Genomic DNA, 13127 nt, shown 5'->3' with positions numbered 1-13127 from the left:
ATCGGAGGGGCTTACAATATTTCCTTATAGAAATATTACTCACCTTTTGGGTTCAAGAGACATGAAACCCCTGACCACATAGGACTTTCTAGGTTTGGGCTGGACATGGAAATGAGTCCAGATCAAAATGAAAAGCGATTGTAGCTAGCAAGAAGATTTTGCGATCAAGAAGAGGGTAATAAAGGTTAATGTTACACATACTGTAGTAGCTTCTGTAATTCAACAATGGTACTTCCACTATAACACATGGCAATGGAATGGAAATAAGAAAACGTGGGATCAGGAAGCATCATGTAGCACACTATCTGGTGGAATCCCCTGGAAGGCAAAGAACTACAAGTTAAAATGTCAGCTTGGCAGGAGCTTTTCACCTAAAAATCTGTGAGAATGAAGAGATCTGTGAGGAAAAGAAAGAGGTAGAGGGCAAATGAAGTTCTGAGATGACCAGGATCTGTCCTCCGTCTGTGACTGAAATGGATTTGATTAGAGAGTGTGTGTGAATGAAGACACAGCGATTCAGTGGCTTCCTTACGGTTTATCACTTCATGCTTTAGATCTGAATGTTTTCTACATTTATTTATTTATTTGTTTGTTTGTTTGTTTGTTTAGTAATCTGAAGCTGTCTTTAGCAAATAATTTCTTTCGGATTTAAAAAAGTTTTAAATCATCTTATCTTATCTTATCTTATCTTATCTTATCTTATCTTATCTTATCTTATCTTATCTTATCTTATTTATTTATTTATTCATTCATTCATTCATTCATTCATTCATTCATTTAGAAATCTGAAAAAGTCTCTGACAAAAGATTGTCCTTTGGGATTAAAAAAAGTAATAAAATAAATAAAATAAAAGTTCTATTTTATCTTACCTTATCTTATTTATTTACATCTGAACTGTACTCCATTGTACTGTTTTTATGTTCACTGGATTCATGCCTGAAGCAATAAAACCTCATCTCTCAATAAAATGAAATTGTTTCTCCACAAAAACAATCAGTCAGACCTGCAGGCTCTGTTTTATATATACTGTGTGCTGTGAAGTTGTAGAAAAGGTTACACTCACTGTCCATCATATGATGGTCTGGAAAACCTGGCGGAAATCATTCCAGCAAAATTCTCACAAAAATATTTGCAAAAAAATAATACGTAAATACATTAAAAAACAACTACATTATGATTATTATTATTATTATTATTACGGAAAAGATGAAAATTAGAGGAAGTAGAACTGTGTACTATATAGTCCATTGCGAGTATGTTACAAACTTCATGCATACAATTTTTTTTGTGGATTACTTTACCCAAAATCAAGAAAAGAAATAGAGATTAATAAAGGTTCCTCTTTATATAAAAAAATAAAGACAGATAGAGAGCGAAGGATTTGACCATGAAGAATCATTTAACTAAAATGTCAGGATTCAAACTTTGTTTTCATTATAAACAGATATCCTTTATATAAGATCCTTGATGGTGCCATTTTCTCATTTTTTCAAACTCTTCTCTTACAACCGAGAAAGCAAAATTCTCGTAGTGCCGAATGACTCTGGAGTTGCCCTGAGCTAAATCCCACAATGCCTTCAGATCTCACAGACATTACAGTACAGAGTGCTGCTGCAAATCTAACACAGATGTTCCGGACTGTCCGCTGTTCCTGATAAGCTCCGAGATGTTAAATATGCTGCAGGCTGTACACGTTCCTCTGCCGCTAATAAGTCCCTGTTTGCATGTTTCAAGCTTATCGAGGTGGAAATGATAGACGTTAGCAGGCAGATTTGAACTGTTCTTTGAAGGATTGTGGGATGGAGCATGGAGGTTCGGTTAGCTGTGTTTAGGAGAACTTGAGGCAGGACGAATGGTCGAGTCGTTCGCATGATACGAACAACTGCTTTTCCAACTGTACGCTTCTCTGTATCTCTACCTTTGGGAGATTATGAGGAAAGAGGAGATAGGGTTCTCAGCTAGAGTCAGGTCAAATACAGAGAACATATGTGCTTCCTGTGTGTGTGAAAAAGAAAGAGAGAGAGAGAGAGAGAGAGAGAGAGAGAGAGAGAGAGAGCGAGAGAGAGAGAGAGCTGGACAGTCTGTGAAATGGAACCTCATGTGCATGCGCTGACGTAAAATATGACCAGTTTCCGAATTAAAACTACAGCACTCTCCGTAAAATAAAGTTATATAGCATTTTCCTTACTCCGAGATGAATGACCGCGGAGAAGATCCGAATCCTTTTAATCTGTAACAGACCGACAGCCTTCTGTTCACAACGATCTGACAGAACGCAAAGCAGAATGTAAAAAGCTCGGGGATTTTATACGAGCCAGCCTTAAACAGGCACACGGCTACTAGCTCCTGCAGTGCCAAGGGGTTTCACTGACCGCCTTCCACTGGGGAGGAAATCTAACTAATGCCAATGCTGCGTGTAGATTAGAATCAGTACCGGACTTGTGTAGCCTGATATCACTGAATAATACAAAATGGAATTTGATACTCAGAAATTTTGTGAGGTGCATTTGTGAGGATGAAATAATTTGAAAAAATAGTTTGAATAATTTGACAATTTATCAGAAAATACTGATAAATTGTCAGAAATTTTTCTTGTTTGAAAAAAATGAATAAAATAAATAATAAAAATTGTTTCATATAATGAAATGAAATAAAAATATAATATATTCAGGCGGCATGGGGAGTGTCCTGGGTTCGAGTCTCGCTCCCGCTCACTGTGTGTGTGGAGTTTGCATGTTCTCCCCGTGCTTGGTGGGTTTCCTCCGGGTGCTCCGGTTTCCTCCCACAGTCCAAAGACATGCTCCTAGGCTGATTGGAGTCTCTAAATTGCCCGTAGTGTGTGATTGCGTGAGTGAATGAGTGTGTGTGTGCCCTGCGATGGGTTGGCACTCCGTCCAGGGTGTATCCTGCCTTGATGCCCAATGACGCCTGAGATAGGAACAGGCTCCCTGTGACCTGAGGATATATATATATATATATAATTGATTTTTTGACTAGCACTGCAGTGTCTGAACATATGAGATGTCTGAGTTTGAACTGGAGAATTGAAGGTCTGTAAGAACTGGTTTAAGCTAAATAATTTCTAAATCCATGGGTTTGGTTACAACAATCCATAAACAAATCATCTGCTACAGAAGCCTTGATAGATTATCAATTATATATGTTAAAAATAAATTAAATTTATACATAAATTTCCGTACATTTATGGTTCTACAGTATTTTTTCGAGTATTCAGTTCATGCACATTATATTAATATCTAAAAGCCTGTTTTGACACAAGTAACATTTACACCAATAATTTTTCCATTCTTTTAGATTCTTCTTTACCTCAGCCTTACACTGCAGCCTGCACTTTGTTCAGTTCATAGGTTTACTCTAAGGAAACTTCCTCGAGAGACAGTGTCCTGCTGATTTAGTGCAACTGAGAGTGAAAATATCAAATCCACACATCAAGAGTTTCTTTATTTCCACCAGTGTGATCGATTTCACCTCCATCATTCAGTACACAACCTCCAGCCACACTGCATTTCTACAGAAGAGAAGAGAAGAGAAGAGAAGAGAAGAGAAGAGAAGAGAAGAGAAGAGAAGAGAAGAGAAGAGAATAAAGGAAAGGAATTGAAAGGAAAGGAAAGGAAAGGAAAGGAAAGGAAAGGAAAGATTGAAGAGAAGAGAAGAGAAGAGAAGAGAAGAGAAGAGAAGAGAAGAGAAGAGAAGAGAAGAGAAGAATGGAAAGGAAAGGAAAGGAAAGGAAAGGAAAGGAAAGGAAAGGAAAGGATAGGATAGGATAGGATAGGATAGGATAGGATAGGAAGAGGAGAGAGGTTAAGTGACAAGGAAAGGAAAGGAAAGGAAAATAAAGGAAAGGAAAGATTGAAGAGAAGAGAAGAGAAGAGAAGAGAAGAGAAGAGAAGAGAAGAGAAGAGAAGAGAAGAGGGGAAAGGAAAGGAAAGGAAAGGAAAGGTTCAAGAGAAGAGACATGAAGAAGAGAATAAAAGAAAAAGGAAAGAAAAATAAAATTAAAGGTTCAAGAGAAGAGAAGAGAAGAGAAGAGAAGAGAAGAGAAGAGAAGAGAAGAGAAGAGAACAAAAGAGAAGACGGGAAGAAAAGGAATGTGAACTACAGTGAAACTTGAGGAATGTGAGTGGGAGAAGAGGTGTGTGGTAAAACACACTCAGGAGAGATGAGCACTGCTCAGTCCCACCACATCGGACCAGAACCAGAACGATCCTGAAATAGCAGAAGGAATGGACTGGTGTACAGTGTGATGCTGCACATCGGTTGGTTTTCTCATCAAGTCTCCACACCAGGACATTCTGCATAAATCAGAGAGATAGCATGCTGAAAGATAAACGTGTTCAGGTGCACAGTGATGCACGATTAAACACACAGACATATAATTAGCCAACGGAGTGGATAAAAACAACACCTGACATTCTGCACATTCTTCAGATAGATGGACTGGAGAGTTTATTCAGGGCCGAAGGAAAGAAGAGAGGAAGAGATGAGTTCCAAATGCTCTCTTTGCAATCGGGCAGAAAGCGTCATTCCTCTGCTGCTTTCCTTCCCCGGAATTTCCACTGCTGCTGAAGCGAAACCGGACCGGCTGCATGAAAAACACATGCTCTGTCTCTCTCAGTTACCCGTACAGACCCTACGTCTCATAGTCACAAAAATCCCATCAGAAGTAAAGAAAGTTTATAGATCATTAATTAGTTAATAAACAGAACTTTTTCACCTTATATATTATGTAATTACAAGTACAACTAAAATTTTGTTTAAAATCAAGAGTAATATAAGACACGAACAGTCCTAAAAAAAAACACTTCTTAAAAACAAAAATCTCCTTAATGGCCTCACTGGTTTAATTATAAAATAAAACTAATAATAATAAAAAAAATTGTCTTTAAAGAAAATTTAATTTAAATAAAAAAAATTCCTTAATGATTTCACTTTATCGCTCTATGTATTAAAAATAATAATAATAATAAATAAATAAATAATTTGAGGCCCCTTGGAATCAACATATAAAAACCTTCTGTACTTGGCCAATAAAACCAAGCACCCAAAAACAAACAAAAAAAAAAAAAGCTCAAAAAACATGGACAGCAAAAAACTCTGAGATTTTTATTTTTATTTTTTATTAAAACAGTTCTATTTTATTGCTCACATACACAGTGCAAGATGCAAAATAGAAAATGGTCAAAAATGGAATTTAAAAGTAAAATAATTTTTTTTTTAAGTAAAATAAAATAAGCTGTCCAGAACAGAGGAAAAGACGAAATATATTAAAAAAAAAAAACAATAAAAAATGAAATATGCATGTGAAAGCAATACAGTGACTGATTATATGGTGATGAATATAGTAAAGTATATAAGTATATAATATATATATATAATATAGTATAAGTGCATATGTGTGCAATATTTGTGCAGTTTTAGTGTGTAAAACCAGTTGCAAAGATTATTGCAAAATGCAATAAAGAGTATTGTGCAAAAATTCCACTTGCATATTTGAGTGGGTGTTTTTTTTTTTTTTTTTTGGTGGGAAACGGCAAGCTGCAAACTGGTCATTTTTGGATAGCTTCTCACTTCTTAGCCTATGCACTGAGGTTACCAGGCAACTAGAACATTTATTTTATTTTTTTTTCACCTTCTTGATAAGCCAATTAATAGATTTGTTCACCCCTGACAATATTCTTGACAATCACCAAAACAGAATAAGAGTGATATTGTTAATACAAATCATTCATAGTGGGCAGCTCTTTCATCTTACACATAACTGTAATCTGAGGCCATTTCAGAAATAAATGAAATTTACATTTTGTAATTGATTAATTTATTTATTCCCAATAAACAATCCAGAGGTGAAGGAGGTGAGGAAAAACTCCCTGAGACGATGTGAGGAAGAAACCTTGAGAGGAACCCATCCTTCAACAGCTCAATGTTCTCTCCTTTCTATATTCCTCCTTTTAATCATATCATTAAACTGATTATGAATTCACTGCATATTTTTAAAAATATATCATCCCCCACATGGTATATCCCACACACACATCCCACAATCCCCTTCTCTCTGTGCTTTCAGGCAGCATGACCTTTCAAGCCCCTCTCTGCTCCTGGTGGCCTGTGTTTGGTTCAGCCATTGTGTTTTGTCTCTGGAGAGCATTAGGCTTTATGTGGCTAAACTGTGATTGATGCTGTTGTGACCCCACAGTGGTCCATCCTAAAACCCTGACGCCTGAGCAGATCCTCTAATTAGCCTGAATTTGTCCTTTTCTGCCCTGGATCCTTGGCTTTACACCACACCAGCATTCTTTCAAAGTGCTGGGGATGTTGAGATTTATGATCAGCAATAACATTAAGACCACTGACAGGTGACGTGAATAATACTGATTATTTCACAATATTAGGCAGGTGGTCATGGAAAACAAGGAAATTTCCATATGATCCCAAACTTTTGAATGGTAGGGTAGATTTCTACAAACGTGATAAAAAGTCTTAAATAGATAATATTTTTGCTGACATGTTGGAAAATATTCTATAAAAGTCCAAGCAGGAGTTAAAAATATGATGCCTGGAGAAATAAACGAAAATATTTAGCTCTTGCCTCAGATCTTTGTGGAAGTAATGATGCCATGTATCTCCACCCAGAACAACTCAAAACTCCAAGAGCTAAAGATTTTTAATCAGGTCTAACAATGTTAAGAGTGTCTGAGTTTTCTCTCAACACAAAACACCAACACAAAAACCTCCTGGAGATCCCATCTTCCATGTTTTATTGACATTCATCATGCTTGTCCATTTGCTTGTACTTGATACAAATTAAGCATTGCTGTATTATTATTATGAATCAGATGTCTCAGAATAACAATTCTACACAGTGTTAAAGGTTTCCTTAGTGTTTAATTTCTCATATTTTGCTCCAGATGCCGACTGAGATGTCCTAAGGGTCATGTTTTTTGCTAGTGGTGCAAATATTCAAACAATATCTGACACCATCAGATCAAACTACATTCAAACTACACCAACACAAAAACCTCCAGGATGCCGATCATTTCTTTTCTCCGTCTCCATCCCAGAGAGAGCGCAGTCCATTCTCCTTCATCCCTCACCGCTGTTTTCCCTCCATTAAGCAGCTCTCCCGCAGTGTTCTCAGAGTGATAGCAGTTTTCTCCTCCCGCGTCTCAGAGGACGGCTCATTGGCGTGCGTTTCCTTTCACCACCTTCTCAAAGACTCCTCTCCAAAGTGGTCACCGTTCCCAAATCCTCTTTACATCGCACACTTTTCTGTTTTTTGGAAGAACAAAAGGGTCCTGAACTCAGGAAAGGGTTCGGTGAAGCGTTGAAGTTGGATTACAGGGAAACAAAAGGATTAAGTGGACACTGTGTCTTTTTTTTTAAGAACTTTCATGAATCAGGTTGAGGTTGGATGAACAATATTTCTGAATTTCGGAGAATTTTCATCATAGCGATGTTCTTCATTCTGATTGGTCAGAAGGTAATTAATCTTCTGTAACATACAGGTTTATACTGTGCTTATATGCTTGTTCTAATAAGTTGTATTCCTATACGGATTCTATAAGATCATTTCATAAAGATTTGAATGGAGTGCTGTCATTCTGTATTATGTAAGAAATCGTTCGTTTGACATTTTTGGAAAGTGTCTCCAGTGTCAGAGTTTATGTAAAAGTTTGAATGCTCTCTTCGTAACATGGAAACTTGTTTGGTTTTTCTTCTTTTCTTATAAACTTAGTCAGGAAACAATTGCTTATTTAACAGGAAATTAGTTTCGGTTAACACTGATAACATGAACTAACTTCTTTCACAATCGTCCATAACACTAAGTGTATAAAGTAGTGGACTTCCGAACGGAAGCTGCTACCGCTGAGGCCCTGAGCAGGACTATTAACCCTCAACTGTTCAGCTGTATAAATGAGATTAATGTACATTGCTCTAGATAAAGGCATCTGCCAAATGCAAATGTATTCACGTAAAGCTGCTTTGTGAGAATGTTCATTGTTGAAAGTTCTATACAAATAAAACTGAACTTCCAACAGCTCCAAAACTGAATCTTTTCATTTTTATTTCTTTTTTATTTTCACTAAGCACTCTAGTTGGTGTATATCGGCGCCATTACTGGATAAAATCTGTTGGTTTATTGACTGTAACTGGAATATATATGCTGAAAACTTGCTCGAACCAAATAAATGTGATTTATTTCGTGCGCGCTCAGACAGGGAGGTTTCAGTATTACAGACTTGCTTGTTGATACTTGGGAGTGATTTATTGACTGTGGATCAGGACTGGAGCGTGTCAGGCTTTCAGCACCAGTGAAGCCTGATCTGCTCCAACAATTCAAATCCAAAGTGAAGAAAAATGACTGTGTGAATATATTTTTCATCAGATATTTGAATCTATCAGTGTTCATCTGTCTACTCTCGACTGCTTTCCAATCTCCATTCTCCTTTTATTCTTTTTTTTTTTTTCTTACTTAATATTATTCCCAAGTGTTTTACTTGGCAATATAATATCAGATTCGTACCTAAGCCAATGTTTTATTTGTACGAGGTACAGGGAACTGTTTAGGCACATTATCACAACTGGCTTCTATTTACAACATAACACCATGCGATAAATCAGAAAATCTATGCTGATATGTGAGGCCTGAGATTTAGTACGTAGAAGGAAAGCAGCTTCTTGTGTGTGGTCCTTGTATTTAGCATCTTCCTAGCTAAGAATTTTAAGTGACGTTAAATAGCCTTTATTTGTCAATGGGCATGTGAACATTAGAACTGGACCATGGAGCAATGGAAGAAGCAGAGGCAGTGTCAGCAATGTTCTGCTGGGAAACCTTGGGTCCTGCCATCCATGTAGATGTTACTTTGACACGTACCACCTACTGTGTCTAAGCATTGTTGCAGACCACGTACACCCTTTCATGGAAACAGTATTCCCTGATGGCTGTGGCCTCTTTCAATAGGATAATCCACGGTGCCACAAACCAAAAATGCTTCAGGAGAGGTTTGATGAGCACAAGAATGAGTTTAGGGTTTTGACTTTGCCCCCAAATTCCCCAGATCTCAATCCAATTGAGCATCTGTGAGATGTGCTGGACAAACAAGTCCGAACCCTGGAAGCCCCATCTCACAACTTACAGGACTTAAAGGATCTGCTGCTAATGTCTTGATGCCAGATACCACAGCAAACCTGGGATCTAGTGGAGGCCTTGACGGTTCAGGGCTGTTTTGGTAGCAAAAGGGGGACCAACACAATATTAGGCAGGTGGTCATAATGTTATGGCTGATCGGTGTACATCACTGCAGAGGGATATTCTATATTCGCATAACCCATCCTTGGAGTGTTGGGGTCAGAGCACAGGGTCAGCCATGATGCAGCATCCCAGGAGCAGGGAGAACTTGGGGACCTTGCTCAGGGGTCCAACGCTGGCAGCTTGGCCCCAATTTTCTCTCAACAACCCAGAGCCTTAACCACATGAACCATCGTCTTGGACTTTAAAAGTCAAAGTTAAATATATATATATATATATATATATATATGTACAACAGCATGAAGTGGACACTTTGTCTTTATTTAAGAACTGATGGACAGCTGAATTTCTGAGAATTTTCATCATAGTGATGTTCTTCATTCTGATTGGTCAGAAGATTGATTAATATTCTGTAACATCAGTTCTGACAGCAATACACCTGTTTATACTGTAATGTGCTTGTGCTAATATGTTTCTTTTCTAATAAATATTTGTATCTTTATTCAATAATAATAATAATAATAATAATAATAATAATAATAATAATTCTGATAAACTTGCAGTAGCTCCAGTACTGATGCTAAACAGACAGTTACTTGTGTTTTCTGCTATACTCAGCACTCCAGTTTGTGTAAATCAGCACCATTTCTGAATAAAACCTGTTGGCTTTTTGACTGTAACTGGAATATGTGCTAAAAACATGGTTGACCGAATAAATGTGATTTATTTCAGGCAAACTCACACAGCGAGATTTCAACATTTTGGAAGACATTTTAATAAAAAATGTCAAATATATATAAAAGCCAACACTTTACCACAGGTGATGTAATGATAGTTTATTTAAGGGGACGCTCACTGTAGCCCTACATCTGCTGTGAGGAGTATATGAAGCTAACAGCTGCTTCTCCTGATTCTTTAGAAAGAGATCTGGATATTGCGTTTTCCTGTCAGGAGCCCAAACAGTCTCTGGAATCCTCTCTGCTGAAAAACAGGTGCTTTCAGATCTTTAAACAAATATTATTCATGGAAAAGTTAACCTTCAGACAATATTCTCTGTGTCAAGTCTCTGTACTGAAAAGTCTCTGTACTGAAAAGTCTCTGTACTGAAAAAGTCTCTGTACTGAAAAGTCTCTGTACTGAAAAGTCTCTATACTGAAAAAGTCTCTGTACTGAAAAGTCTCTGTACTGAAAAGTCTCTGTACTGAAAAGTCTCTATACTGAAAAAGTCTCTGTACTGAAAAGTCTCTGTACTGAAAAGTCTCTGTACTGAAAAAGTCTCTGTACTGAAAAAGTCTCTGTACTGAAAAGTCTCTGTACTGAAAAGTCTCTATACTGAAAAAGTCTCTGTACTGAAAAGTCTCTGTACTGAAAAGTCTCTATACTGAAAAAGTCTCTGTACTGAAAAGTCTCTGTACTGAAAAGTCTCTATACTGAAAAAGTCTCTGTACTGAAAAGTCTCTGTACTGAAAAGTCTCTGTACTGAAAAGTCTCTATACTGAAAAAGTCTCTGTACTGAAAAGTCTCTGTACTGAAAAGTCTCTATACTGAAAAAGTCTCTATACTGAAAAAGTCTCTGTACTGAAAAAGTCTCTGTACTGAAAAAGTCTCTGTACTGAAAAGTCTCTATACTGAAAAAGTCTCTGTACTTAAAAGTCTCTATACTGAAAAAGTCTCTGTACTGAAAAGTCTCTGTACTGAAAAAGTCTCTGTACTGAAAAGTCTCTATACTGAAAAAGTCTCTGTACTGAAAAGTCTCTGTACTGAAAAAGTCTCTGTACTGAAAAAGTCTCTGTACTGAAAAAGTCTCTATACTGAAAAAGTCTCTGTACTGAAAAAGTCTCTGTACTGAATACAATCCCAACTAGATCCTGCTAGACACTCACACTTAAAATCCATGACCTCTTACTGATAAAACACTTTCTTTCTTTCTTTCTTTCTTTCTTTCTTTCTTTCTTTCCATTTTCTTTCTTTCTTTCTTTCTTTCTTTCTTTCTTTCTTTCTTTCTTTAGAAAGGGATCTGGATATCGCACTGAAACAGGAAGTTAGAGATGAGCCTTGGAGATATCACCAACAATGTGCACTACAGTTCAAAGGTTTGGGATCACATGGAAATCTCCTTGGTTTCCAGTTGTTCTCTGGAGCTCCCACTTGTTTGTGGTGTTCTATGAAGGGAGTAGTTCACAGCCTGATAAAGGATGACCATGACCATGACAGGAATTTTTCATGTTTTCATTAATATTTGTTCCTCTAATAATCACCCAGCCTTATAAAATAATTAACATGGATTGATGAACATAACATGAGACTGAACCAGAGGACTGATGCCTCTGTGTGACAATGAAGATCTTTCTTTAAAAATCATCTGATTCATTTTATGGTTTTGAAATGGATAAAAAGTTTTTTCTTTAAAACTAAAGACATTTCCAAGTGATTCCAAACGTTAGAACAGTAGTGTAGACTCAGCATCACCGCAAGAAATGAGCTGAAAAAGAGATTGTTTGAGTGCATTCTTCCGCAATACCGCACTCTTTCATCTGTTACTGTAGACTCTCTAGGCACGTGCCTTTCCTTGCCATTGTTTTCACCCACATGCTAACGATGAATGAGTCACTGATTAGCCGAGCTGCTCCGTGCCATTGAGGCTCCCACTTCAGCCCATGAGGTTGAAGAAGCTTGTGTTGATTTGCTTTACAGACTGTGTGGAACCAGGTGGGTGGAGTGTGTTTAGGTGGTGTGTGCAGGGGGGATGTTTAAGGAATGGAGTGTGTCTGATAAACAGCAGGGTTCGAGCTGAGAATTGATCTGTAAACAGCAATAAACCCAGCAGGACGGCGCAGGACGAGCGAACAGCACAGACGTGGTGAAATAGCGTTGATGGAAAGTCTGGAGGCTCTCAGACGTCTCCGTTACGTTTATACAACCTAGCCGGCTGTCGTGTGTGTGAATACTTACACAAGTTTTATTTGTAGATATGACTAGGCATCATGAGTGAAACTGCTTGAGAGATTGAATTTCAGGAATTTCTTTACAAAAGGTTTGTAACTCCTTCTTTAATTTCTGGGTTAAAAAAACTCATAATAAAAACATACTATTATACTAAATATTTGACTTATATTTGATTTGATATTATCTATCGTACACTATTTGACCGCTATGACCTCTGCAACAAACTTTAGGTTTACATCTGCACATTCGTTGAAATACAGAAAATAGCTCTTACCTTAATAATTGCTTCAGAAATGCAGGGCAGTGTGTTAAGAAACTTCCCACAACACAGCTGAAGAGGCTTCAGTCTGAAATATTCTTGTTAACTCCTATAAACATGATATTTCCCATCCATGATCATATTGGTGTAGTGAAGGCTATAATTGTATATAGTATTATACTATTTATATGTTATAGGCTTAACTTGGCACAATGTCAGCATTCTCAATAAATAAAAGTCACATAAAAGCGTGAATAAAAGACACTTACAGAAATTTAATTACACTTTAAATATTATACAGCCGTCAAGATATAAACACTTCCAGTTCCAAAAAAATCAACTATTCAACAACATCTAATCCAGTACCTTGACATTTGGTGCAAAATCCAACATCTGATCCATGATCTTTCCTGGTTTCAATAAATAAATTAATTAAAAAATGTCATTTAAAAGATGACATTCTCCATTTTTTATCTTTAAAGGAATCAGGTATATGGTGCTGTACAGTGTAAATAATAAAGTAAATAACTTAGTCCAGTCTCAGCAATTAACAATCAAAAAATATATAATTTCTCTCATACCCCAATATCTCAAGATTTGTTTGAGGTCCAGTATTTGTTTATTTGGTTTTGCATTGAAGCTACAACGTAATA

The sequence above is a fragment of the Hemibagrus wyckioides genome, linkage group LG13 (assembly GCF_019097595.1).
Source record: "Hemibagrus wyckioides isolate EC202008001 linkage group LG13, SWU_Hwy_1.0, whole genome shotgun sequence".
In the NCBI taxonomy this organism is placed as follows: Eukaryota; Metazoa; Chordata; class Actinopteri; order Siluriformes; family Bagridae; genus Hemibagrus; species Hemibagrus wyckioides.
The sequence above is the reverse complement of the archived record's forward strand: the minus strand, read 5'-3'. Positions refer to the sequence as shown.